The sequence below is a fragment of the Anomaloglossus baeobatrachus genome, chromosome 2 (assembly GCF_048569485.1).
Source record: "Anomaloglossus baeobatrachus isolate aAnoBae1 chromosome 2, aAnoBae1.hap1, whole genome shotgun sequence".
In the NCBI taxonomy this organism is placed as follows: domain Eukaryota; kingdom Metazoa; phylum Chordata; class Amphibia; order Anura; family Aromobatidae; genus Anomaloglossus; species Anomaloglossus baeobatrachus.
The window spans coordinates 625,048,487-625,061,848 of NC_134354.1; the positions used below are offsets into that span (position 1 = coordinate 625,048,487).

The 13,362-nt window shown below is 40.8% G+C and overlaps 1 protein-coding gene across 4 annotated transcripts in view; it reads right to left on the reverse strand.

Moving 5' to 3' along the window:
* ENOX1 (ecto-NOX disulfide-thiol exchanger 1) overlaps nt 1-13,362 on the reverse strand; it is an 899,109-nt gene that overhangs the window by 77,560 nt on the left and 808,187 nt on the right. The window lies entirely within an intron of this gene.

Below are 13,362 nucleotides of genomic sequence, written 5' to 3' on the forward strand. Positions count from 1 at the left end.
GAGAACCTCAGCTTTGTTCCTTTTTTGTGACCACTTAGTGAGTCTATATAGCTTTCCATCATGTTATATTAATATGTTTTTAATTGATTTTCGGTTTTAATTCATGATTTTAATTTCTATACATCTCTTTTTTATTCAGTTTAGCACTTCTGACTATATATGATGGAGAATATTCGAGATTGCTGCATGTATACATGTCAGGGGAAATTGGATAACTATATCTGGAAATATAACATTATGTCTGGACTATCCTTGGAACAAACTGGATGATCTACTAGATTGATTCTTCTTCATACATTGCAATTTTAGTGCCAGTTTTATTGGTACTATTTCATTGAGATTTACTTCTATTGTCATTGATATTATGCTTGTGTGTGTCCCGTGTTTTGTGCGCTTTTTGCATGATTTGCATGTGTGTGCGTGCGCATATATGCATGTATGTGCACGCACACATGTGTATCCAGTTTAGATTCGAATTGTGTGGAATGTGCCCATATTTGGTGTGATTCTGCCATGGACCTTGGTTTAATATGCGCTCTGATCCTTTCACTCCCTGTGATTGTCACTTCCTTTTCCTCACTGTCTAACACTCCCACATAGGGACGAGCGCTGTTACTCCTTGTTCCTGGGGTTGACATTCTGTATGGGACCATCTGATATATCGAAGTGTATTTGTGTCGATATTGATAGGACGATGTAGAGTCACTGTTTGTGACCATAATATATCCCCATGTAGGTCTGAATGGTATTGGATTTTAATTTTTGACTATAGTAATGTCTTTATTTAGCGTATAGTCTGTATTAGCATGCCTATCTCACGATTTGCATTATGGATGATTGATATCATTATATATGATACAATCATTTCGATTTGCCCCTGCAATTGTGTGATTTTCTCTATATGGTTGTTCTCATTTTCCTTTTTCTTGTATTGTCAAGTTTATTGATCCTTGCATTATACGGTCAGGCTCATTCCCCTACCTTTACATTCACACTTCATATGAGTATATTAGTTCTTTCTGTCTTTATCACATTTGCTATATAATTTCACACCATTATATTTATATTCTATGTTAGTCTACTTTATTTTTGTTATACACTCTGTAGATCCGCCTCCCCTGACACTCTGATAATCTGTTTGTCTTGTCTATTATATCTCTACATGAACTACTTTTGCACAATTTTGTCTTGTCCTTCTGAGCCTCATTATTTATCCCCTTTGTGATTGGTTAGGATCACTTGCCCCCACATTTATCACATTTACTACACTTGCTACATAATTTAACACCATCATACTTATATTCCATGTTAGTCTACTGTATTTCTTTTATACACTCCGGCGATTCGCCCTTCCCCCGACACTTTGACCAGATGTATGAGCTATTTTGCACAATTTGGTCTTGACTATCAGAGCCTTATTAATCCCCTTGTGAATGGTTGGGACCACTGCCCCCCCCCCTTTTCCCCCCCTTCTTTTCTCCTTTCACTTTCTATGTCACAATTAACATATTCTTATTTGTCTAACTACTAGTCTCATTTCACTTTTCTTTATTATGATACACCTGTTACCAGCTCCTTTAAAACTATTATATTATATTATGTTTGGTCTCTTTAACCCCTTCAGCCCCCGGGCACTTTCCGTTTTTGCGTTTTTGTTTTTTGCTCCTTTTCTTCCAAGAGCCGTAACTTTTTTTATTATTCCGTCAATCTTGCCATATGAGGGCTTGTTTTTTGCGGGACGAGTTGTACTTTTAAATGAAATCATAAGTTTTACCATATAGTGTACTGGAAAATGGCAAAAAAATTCCAAGTGCGGAAAAATTGCAAAAAAAGTGGGATCGTACAATAGTTTTTGGGATATTTTATTCACGGTGTTCACTATATGGTAAAACTGATGTCTGGGTGTGATGCCTCAGGTCGGTGCGAGTTTGTAGACACCAAACATGTATAGGTTTACTTGTATCTAAGGGGTTAAAAAAAATTCACAAGTTTGTCCAATAAAAGTGGCGCACGTTTTGCGCCATTTTCCGAAACACGTAGAGTTCTTATTTTTTGGGATCAATGGCTCAGTGATGGCTTATTTTTTGCGTCTCGAGCTGACGTTTATAATGGTACCATTTTTGCGCAGATGCTACGTTTTGATCGCCTGTTATTGCATTTTGCGCAAAACTTGCGGCGACCAAAAAACGTAATTTTGGCGTTTGGAATTTTTTTGCCACTACGCCGTTTACCAATCAGAATAATTGATTTTATATTTTGATAGATCGGGCATTTCTGAACGCGGCGATACCAAATATGTGTATATTTATTTATTTTTTAACCCTTTAATTTTCAATGGGGGGAAAGGGGGGTGATTTGAACTTTTAGGTTTTTTGTTTTTTTTTTTTATTTTTTAAAACTTTTTTTTTTACTTTTTTATTTTATTTTACTAGTCCCCCTAGGGGGCTATAGCAATCAGCAATCCGATCGCTGATCGCTATCTGCTGATCACAGCAATACCGCTGTAATCAGCAGATTCACTCACTTTGGTTTTCCCTCTGCTCTCGGCCGAGGGAAAATGAAAGTGAAAGATCATAGCAGCAGGCGTCATCACATGACCCTGTGCTACGATGGCAACCACCGATAGTCACGTGATAACACACGTGACTTCCGGTGGGGGCGGCGGTAAGTAACAAACATGGCCGCGCGCATTTAAATCTTGCTGCCAGACTTTGGCAGCAAGATTTAAGGGGTTAATGGCCGCGGGTGGAAGCGATTCCACCCGCGGCTAGGAGGCACACATGTCAGCTGTTGAAAACAGCTGATATGTGTGCCGATCCACGCCGCCTGCCCGCGGCAGGGGGCGGGGCTTAACGGGACACGATCTATGACGGATAGATCCGTCCAAGGTCGTGAAGGGGTTAATGGGATTTACCTCTTCTATATACACTGAAATTATCCATATATGATTTTACTTTACGGATATTTAACTAGACAACTCAATTCATTATCCCCTTGTTATGTCGTACTCTCACGCCCACTTTTTTGTCTTTGTCTAGTAATCTATTAATTCAGCTATGATGCGTTCTGACACCTTTCTCACATGACCCCTTACATGCACGCACCTCCTTTTATGATATACCCTGTTTACTTGCCCCTTTAATACTACTCCCACTTCTTTGTCATTTACACGCGATTTGTGTTTTTTTATATGTGCTTGGCTATTTGCCGTTCTCACCCGTCCCCTGTATGACATGCACGGATTATTCCGCATCCTATTCGACACGTACGGCATGTTCCCCGCCTAGTTTGTGACGTACTTATCACGTTTTGTCTTTATCCAGTAATTTATCAATCCAGCTATGATGCGTTCTGACACTTTTCTCACATGACCCCTTACATGCACGCCCCCCCTTTTTATGTTATATCCTGTTCACTTGCCCTTTTAATACTACTCTCACTTCTTTGTCATTTACACGGGATTTGTTTTTCTCTATAAGTGCTTGGCTATTTGCCGTTCTCACCCGCCCCTTGTATGACATGCACGGATTATCCCGCATCCTATTCGACACGTACGGCATGCTTCCCGCCCAGTTTGTGACGTACTTATCACGTGATCTACACTGACCAATAATAATAATATTATGACGTTTACATTAATGATAAATCTTTCTCTTTATATACATTAAAACTTATTCATACATGATTTTGTTATGTTGAAATGTATGAAAACCTATCTGGATGGCCCAAGTTGTTATTTGCTATGCTCTGCTATTTGCTATGTTATTCCACGTTGCATTTCCATGCCTACCTTCCCGTTTCTGTTCAATGATTTGATAGTTCAACTATGACACTCTGACACCTTCCCCACGTGACCTCTTACGAGTATGACCAAAGACGCATGCGCACAATCCTTGCGCTTATTGGTCGCGTGTATACATTTAATCCCAGGCAACTCTCAATGACTCCACCCCCTGAGGAAGTCGCTACGAAACGTGCGCGCGTTGGGGCAGGCGTCGCATAACTGGAGGAGGCTGTGCTCTGTGGCCATCGGTGATTATACCATTATCTAATACTTTATCTTGTTGACTCTGATATTTCTTTTGTGCCGATTCTGACACTTGCTTAACTTTACTTAAACTTAAGTATATTTTCCTTTCCTGCTGGCTAATACCATTTGAGCCATCCTCCTCCTTCTATATCCCACCTGCATTCCTTAGGCCATCGGTTTAGTGTCTCGTGGAATTCATGCATGATGTGTTTATAGGGTGTTAGCAGCTGTAACTTTTGCTGATTACAGCTGTAATTTTTGCTGATTGTTCTTTCAAATTGTGATATAATTGCTGCTATAATTGCTGCTATAACCCTCAGCACTTGACACTTTTTTCTACGTCTATATTTATTTATTTATTCAATTAGTATATTTATGCATAGCCTCTGAATTCCCATATACTACCCTTTGCCCTATTGTATTACTGTCTGATTATAACTATTATTACTATTATATATGTAGGTTTTGACGCCGTCTTTCCAGTCCACAGCCCTGTTTTTTATTCAAGTGTGTATATATATATATATATATATATATATATATATATATATATATATAAAATAATTTTTTATATTAATAAAGATATATTAAGTGACCATTTCGTTCGGTTTTTTCTTTTTTGGTTCAGGGAGGGAAAACAGTACACTTTTGGAACAGTATCTGGGAAGCTGTGGTGGCTGCTGAACGCAATATTGATCATAAACAGATCAAGCAACTAACAATCTATGGATGGTAGGCTGTTGAGTGTCATCATAAAAATAGGTGGCTATATTGGCCATTAATTTTTTGGGGTTTTGTTTTTGCATGTCAGAAATGTTTATTTCTAAATTTTGTGCAGTTATATTGGTTTACCTGGTGAAAAAAAACAAGTGAGATGGGAATACATTTGTTTTTTATTAAGTTGCCTAATAATTCTGCACAGTGATAGTTACCTGCACAGATATCCTCCTAAGATACCCAAATATAAAAAAAAAATTACTCCAACTTCCAAAAATATTAAGCTTTGATATTTATGAGTCTTTCGGTTGACTGAGAACATAGTTGTTGATCAATAATAAAAAAAAAAAAATCCTCTAAAATACAACTTGCCTAATAATTCTGCACACGGTGTATTTTCGGACTATAAGACACACTTTTTCCCCCCCAAATGTTGGGGGAAAGTAGAGGATGCGTCTTATAGTCTGAATTTAGGGCTGCGGGGAATGAGGATGCTGCGGGCCATCGGGGGCACAAGCAGGCTACAGAAGCGCCTACCGTGACCACATGGACCCGCTCATTTCATATGCCTGCCCATCATCTCTCAACGCTGAAGCCGTTGCAGACAGGTGGGTTGGATGATGGGCGGGGGATGCACGCATACTAAACAGCCGGCCCGCATGATCATCCCTGGCAACTACAGCCTGGAGTGATCATGTGCGGCTGTATTCACTGCTCCCCGCGCATCATCATCAGTGTGGGGTGCAGTGAATCCGTTTACTCACCGGCCACGATCCCTGCAGCATCGCGATGTCCTCCTGTCTGCCGGCCGCAGCTGTGTGTGGAGACTAGCGATGCGCACAGCGATAACATCATCACTGTGCGCACGTGTCCACACACAGCCGCGGCTGGCACAGACAGGAGGACATTGCGATGCTGCACGGATCGTGGCCGGCTTCACACAGGTCAGTGGCACTGCTGCTGGCACAGACAAGAGGAGGAGCGATGCTGCTGGAGTGAGGAAAGGGGAGTATAAACGTTTATTTTTTTGTGTGCCACAGGATGCGGCCATACACGAGGATGGGGGTATATAGCAGTATGCGGCCATACACCAGGATGGGGTATATAGCAGGATGCGGCCATACACCAGGATGGGGTATATAGAAGGATGCGGCCAAACACCAGGATGGGGTATATAGTAAGATGCGGCCATACACCAGGATAGGGTATATAGCATGATGCGGCCATATGCCAGGATGGGGTATATAGCAGGATGCGCTCATATCCCAGGATGGGGTATATAGCATGATGAGAGTACATACCAGGATGGCAGTATATAGCAGGCTGGGGGCTATACCAGGATGAGGGACATATATACAAGGCAGGAGGATCATATACAAGGAAGGAGGATCATTACCAGGATGGGGTAGAGATTAGTAGAGATTTTGGGGACATTACCCCCATAACAGTGTCAGCAGCAGATCCTCGCCCCATAACAGTGTGTCATGACCACAGTTTTTGCTTAAAATTTTATTTTCCTATTTTCCGTCTCTAAAACCAGGGTGCGTCTTATGGTTCGGTTCGTCCTATAGTCTGAAAAATACAGTGTGTGTGTGTGTGTGTGTGTGTGTGTATGTGTATGTGTGTGTGTGTGTGTGTGTGTGTGTGTGTGTGTGTGTATGTGTGTGTGTGTATGTGTGTATATATATGTATAAAAGTATATATATGAAACAAATATATCATTTTAGAGAACAAGCTGTTAAGTTAACTGGATATAGCTGGAATAAAGCATGATTATGAATTCCTTTTTTTTCAAGAAGGGCACAACACATAAAATGCCTTCATTTGTTATCTGTGATGAATGGGACATCTCTTGAACCATACATTGAACTTTAGACTGGAGATGAGGTAAGTTTGTGCTCATTGTTTAGTCTTGATGCATTGTCTTGAAGTGAATTGATTGGCTCAAGTCCATGGCTTAGTTACATTATCTAGTTACAGAGTAATATGGTACATTCCTTTGAGATAACAATTCTTGTCGAAACAAGTATCATTTGCTGCTCTTCAGAGTTCTGCTACGATATATTCAATAGACTATATTAAAGCATAATTCTACTTACAAAACCACTTCAGTAATCTAACAATAATAAAATCTTTTGCACTTTGCTTCTTTTTATTTATTACTGATGGTACCCTTTCTGCAAATCTTGAAAGCTACCACTGTCCAATATTATGCACATTAAAATGCAGAGATGCCAAGGGAAAAGAGCTATTGCTCTAGAAGACTCTGCCAGTCCATTAATACATGGTCCACCATTTAGAGAAAATGCATGGAATGACAAAACATATGATGCCTGGGGCCTCTAGAAGCTGGCCACAATCAGTTGATCAGGGTGGTTCTATTCAGAGAGATGAGACTATGTGACCCCATTGTAGAAACTATACCCCTCAAGGAATTTATCTACATGTGTGGTGAGTACCTTCAACCCCCAGGTAACTCAGAAAATTTTAGAACATTGAGCAGTGAAAATAAACCATATTATCTCACAAAAATGCTGCCTTAGCCCCAAATTATTTATTTTCACAATTTCTCTGGAGTATATTGATACCCCATATGTGGTGAAAAATTACTGTTTGGGTGCATTGCACAGCTCAGAAGGGAAAGCTCGCCATTTTGGCTGGAATAGATTGCGAACACTATGTCATATTTGAAGGGCCTTGACTTGCCAAAACAGCAGAAACCCAGATAAGTGACCCCATTTTGGAAACTTAGGGTACCGTCACACTTTAGCGATGCTCCAGAGATCTGACCTGGTTAGGATCGCTGGTGCGTCAGACCATGGTCGCTGGTGAGCTGTCAATCAGGCAGATCTCACCAGCGATCAGTGACCAGCCTCCAGCAACGCGTGGAAGCGATGCTGTGCTTGGTAACTAAGGTTAATATCGGGTAACCAAGCAAAGCACTTTGCTTGGTTACCCGATATTTACCTTGGTTACCAGCGCGCACCGCTTAGCGATGGATCTCTGAACTCCTAGCCAGATTACACATCAGGTTAATAAGCAAACCGCTTTGCTTATTTACCCGATGTGTACTCTGGCTACGCGTGCAGGGAGCAGGGAGCCAGCACTGGCAGACTGAGAGCGGCGTACGCTAGTAACCAAGGTAAATATCAAGTAACCAAGCAAAGGACTTCGCTTGGTTACCCGATATTTACCTTGGTTACAGCTTACCGCAGGCTGCCAGAAGGCTCCCTGCACATTCAGATCGTTGCTCTCTCGCTGTCAAACACAGTGATGTGTGCTTCACAGCGGGAGAGCAACGTCCAAAAAAAATGAACCAGCACTGTGTGTAACGAGCAGCGATCTCACAGCAGGGGCCAGATCGCTGCTCAGTGTCACACACAGCGAGATCACTAATGAGGTCACTGGTACGTCACAAAACACGTGACTCAGCAGCGATCTCGCTATGTCAGAAGTACCCCTAAACCTCTTGAAGAATTCATCTATAGGATTTGTGAGCATTTTTACTCTGCATGCGATTCATAGAATTGTAAAAAATTAGGCTGAATAAATGAAAATGACTTTTTTTGTTTTATTTTACACTAAATTTTTGCTTTGGCACAAAGTTTTTAATTTTCAAAAGGGGTAATGGGACAAAACGAATGTTACAATTTTTTGTTCAAGGCTCAGAAAGGAAGGAGTGCAATATTGGACTTCAGATTTTGCTGAAATGGTTTGAGAGTGCCATGTCACATTGGCAGAGCCACAAAAGGTGCCAGAAAAACAGAAAACCCCACAAGAAGTGACCTCATCTTACAAACCATACTCCTCAGTGAATTCATCTAAGATTCCAGTGATCATATTAACACCACAGGTGTGTCACAGAATTTTCTACCATTGGGCGGTAAAGAAAAAATAATTTTATTTTTACTACAAAAATTTATTTTTTGTCCTAGATTTCACAGTGTGAAATGGGTAAAAATGGTGCCAAAATTTGTCGCACAATTTCTGCTGAGTGTGGCATATACCCCACATTTAGCTGTACAGATTCCGCCTGGCCTCTGTTCAGTGTTGTCCTTTTCAGAAGTACACATAACTGTGGTTGACTGTGCTTTTATGCACCACTGAAAAGACAGACACGGCTGGATCATAGGACAGACTGAGTCTAAAGGCCCCTTTACACACTGAGACTTTCAGCGATCCCACCAGCGATCCCAACCTGATAGGGATCGCTGGTAAGTTGCTAGGAGGTTGCTGGTGAGAGGTCACACAGTCAGACGCTCCAGCGATCCCACCAGCAACCTGACCTGGCAGGGATCGCTGGAGCATCGCTACACCGGTTGCTGGTGAGCTGTCACCAGCAACCAGTGACCAGCCCCCAGCCAGCAGCGACGCACTGAAGTGATGCTGCACTTGGTAACTAAGGTAAATATCGGGTAACCAACCCGATATTTACCTTGGTTACCAGCGCACGCAGCTACACGTGCAGAGAGCAGGGAGCAGCGCACACTGCTTAGCGCTGGATCCCTGCTCTCCTAGCTACAGTACACATCGGGTTAATTACCCGATGTGTGCTGCAGCAACATGTGCACAGAACAGGAGCCGCGCAAACTGCTTAGCACTGGTTCCCTGCTCTCCTAGCTACAGTACACATCGGGTTAATTACCCGATGTGTGCTGTAGCTACACGTGCAGAGAGCAGGGAGCCGCGCACACCGCTTAGCGCTGGCTTCCTGCTCTCCTAGTTACAGCACACATCGGGTTAATTACCCGATGTGTACTCTGCTACACGTGCAAGGAGCAGGAGCCGGCACTGACAGGGAGAGCTGCGGAGGCTGGTAACGAAGGTAAATATCGGGTAACCAAGGACAGGGCTTCTTGGTTACCCGATGTTTACCGTGGTTACCAGTGTCCGCAGAAGCCGGCTCCTGCTGCCTGCACATTTAAGTCCCCTTTACACACAGACTTTCTAGCGATCATGCTGCACAGCGGGAAACAAAGGACCAAAGAATGGTCCTGAACGATTTGTAGCGATCAGCAACTTCACAGCAGGGGCCAGGTCGCTGATGTGTTTCACACACTGCAATGTCGCTGGGGAGGTCGCTATTACGTCACAAAACCAGTGACATTACAGCGATGTCGTTTGCGATGTTGCAGTGTGTAAAGCCACCTTAAGGAGACTCCATCTGCCTCATTCTAGGAAATTTTCCGTTCGGGTTTCCACCTGAATCACGTATTTCAGAGATTTGCAAGGAAACCCAATATAAGCGCTCAGTGTTAAGCACAGAATTAAGCTGAGCCTTACTGCGATTTTTGGAAGGACGAATGAATAAATCAACAGCAGGTCAACAATTGCTTTTGTTTAACTGTTACACCTTTCACTATCAGTTTGTGCGATAACAGCGATACCATATTTATATTTTTTTTTATATTTCACTACTATAAAAGTAAACTCTCTCCCCATTTTTTTTTTTTGTTTAAGTATTTGCATTTCTATATTTTAAAAGTTATAACACAGGTTTACAAAAAAAAATAAATAAATAAATAATAATAATTAATAATATATATATATATATATATATATATATATATATATATATATATATATATATATATATATATATATATTTCGGGTGCCAAGGTTTATTTGAATGGAGTTAAGGTATTTTGAAGGTGCTGAATAAAAAAATCCAATCCCTTTTGCAGAATTGGTTCTAGTTTTTGAGATAATGCACATGCATGAAAATAATTCATTCCCCCAATAGCTTTTGGTCTTTCTTTTGACTCTAACAGTGTCTAAGGTGAAGAAACATCCCATATAATTATTTTGTATTTCAATTTGTAGGCCTACAATGCTATAAAAGTGACTTTTTGAATCCAGAATACTATTGTGAATTTGCTGAGGGATGAAGTCGGCTACAGTATAAGTTTGTCAACCCAGTCTTGCTTTATACCCAAAACGTTCTGTCTTAATAAGTAAATACATGGAAAAATGATGACTTCAAAGCCTGCATCAACAATCCTGATGTATTCAGCCACATCTATACAGAGTACATGATTGAAAAAAGAAGAAATATCACAGATGTTGTGTATCGCGTATACCTGGCTTATTTCGGAGTACAGCTTGGAGACCAGGATAAGTCTTGACCTCTACATATGGTTTGCAAAACATGTATGGAGTACTTAGGACAGTGGATAAGTGTTGAAAGAAAAAGTTTAAACTTTTGTGTGTCAATGGTATGGAGAGAACCAAAAAACCACCATGATGAGGCTTTAATCGTTACAAGAAAGCTTGGTGGGATTATTGCGATTTGTAATCAGCGACACGACCTATTCCACATGGCAATGACATTCCCATAACAGTGTTTTCCAGATGATCCACTGTCATACTCTGAAGAGAAGCAGAGATTGGAGTGAATGGCAGGTAGTAGCAGCTCTACAAGGCCTCAACCTTTAAGCCAAAAAGAACTCAATGACCTGATTTGGGACTTAAATCTGTCCAACCAAGCAACTGAAATTTTAGCATCCAGACTTAAGGCACAAAATCTTACACAGGCGGAAGTTAAAATTACAGCCCACTGGACAAGAAAAGAGAGGCTTCTCCTATATTTAAACCAAGATGAGATAAACTTGTATACTGCAATGATATCCCAGGAATTTTACTTCAATTGGGACTAATGGAATATCGACTAGAAGACTGGAGCAATTTATAGATCGCTCCATTTGAAGCTTGAAATGTGTTTGCTTGCACAATGGTAACAGTTATAAGTCTCCTCCCATTGCTCACTCAACAAAACTTAATGAAGAATATGAAAATGTAAAAATCATATTACAGAACTGTTATCATGAACATCAGTGATCAATGTGTGTTGATCTGAACAGATGGTGAACAACTTGTCAGGACAGCAATCTGGGTACACAAAATACACATTCTTCATGTGCCTCTAGGATAGCAGGGCAAAGCAAGATCATTGGACAAAAGTGTCATGGTCTATAGGGGAAGAAATTATTGTTGGCACTGGAAATATCATCAACAAAATGATTCTCCCACCACTTCATATTAAGCTAGGATTAATGAAGCAATTTGTTAGGGCTTGGGACAAAATCGGGTAAGGCTGCTTTCACATATCCGGTTTTTGCAGTGCGGCTCAATCTGGCTTAAAAACCTATGCAACGGATGCGGCGAAAAAAACTGATCCGTTGCATAAGTTTTTCCATGCGGCCTGTCCGTTTTTTGACGGATGCGGCTTGATACTGAGCATGCGCAGTGCAAAAAAACACATCCGTCGGCCGGATGCGGTTTTTGCCGCAGGACGCCGCATCCGGCGTCCATAGGCTTGCATTGTAAATCGAACCGCATCGGCGCAATGTGTTTTTTTTCGCGGCACAAAAAAAACGTGCCAGGCAACGTTCCATCCGGCCGCTGCATAAGCTAAATATGCCGCATCCGGCAAAAACCGGACGCAACGCAAGGCCATGCGGCACAATACGGCGCTAATGCAAGTCTATGCGGAGAAAAAAGGCAACCGGCGGCAAAAAAAGGGTTGCTTTTTTCTGCAAAGCGCCGTATTGTGCCACTCAGCAAAAACCGGATGTGTGAAAGCGGCCTTATTGCTTCAAGGACATTTGTATATCATTCCCTGGATTGAGCATTAAAAAACTAAAAGCCGGAATCTTTGATGGTCTTCATATTCATAAACTCATATTCTATTCCAATTTTATCATCACATGCATGAATGACACTGAGGTTTCGGTCTGGAAGAGTTTTGTATGTGTTGTGAAGAACTACTTTGGTAATCACAGAGCAATTATGAAGAATTGGTCCAATATATGCTCGCTAACTTCAGAAATTTGAGACTTAATATGAGCATAAAGTCTCCATAGCATTTAAACAGATTTCCAGATACCCTTGGAGACTTGAACAAGGAACAAAGCGAGAGGTTCCTTGAGGATATGAAGGCGATAAAGGAGAGATATCAAGGTAGACGGGACATACACGTGATGGCTGACAACTGTTGGGAAGTCTTCAACGTGATTGTCTTGATAACACACAAAAGGAAATGGCATAAACAGTGATTTTTTTTTTTTAAATGTTGACATTAATAAGGATTAATAACTATTTAATATTGTATTAATCAAATCATACATAACTTTTTCCTGTAACTTAAATATATTTAATTTCTTTTTTGTAGGATTTTAGACTGTTTACTTACTAGTTATAAATAATATTCTTGCACTTCTGAATATTTTTAAGGAGTTGTTTTAATTATTAAATCTCAGAAACGAGAGCCGATCTGGCAAAAGTCATTCTTAATCAGAACCATAAACTTAATATAAAACTATTCAGACATCGTTGGCACCAAATTCACTGTATACCAGTGTAATTATTATGTGTTTGTGTTGACAGAGTCATGGGATGTGTGATGTTTTTTGGATAAGTTCATGTTTTTATTTTTACCATTTTTGGTCACAATATTTTTTGAGAGCTTTTTATTATTTATTTGAGAGGATTTTAGAAGTAGACACTAACTGCTATAGTAATTTTTTTTCTCCCTGCCTCTCTGATGACGCTTTGTTTGAGAATCTCAGTCCATACTGGGATACTCAAAGCATGATTAGGAGACTGCATCAGTGATG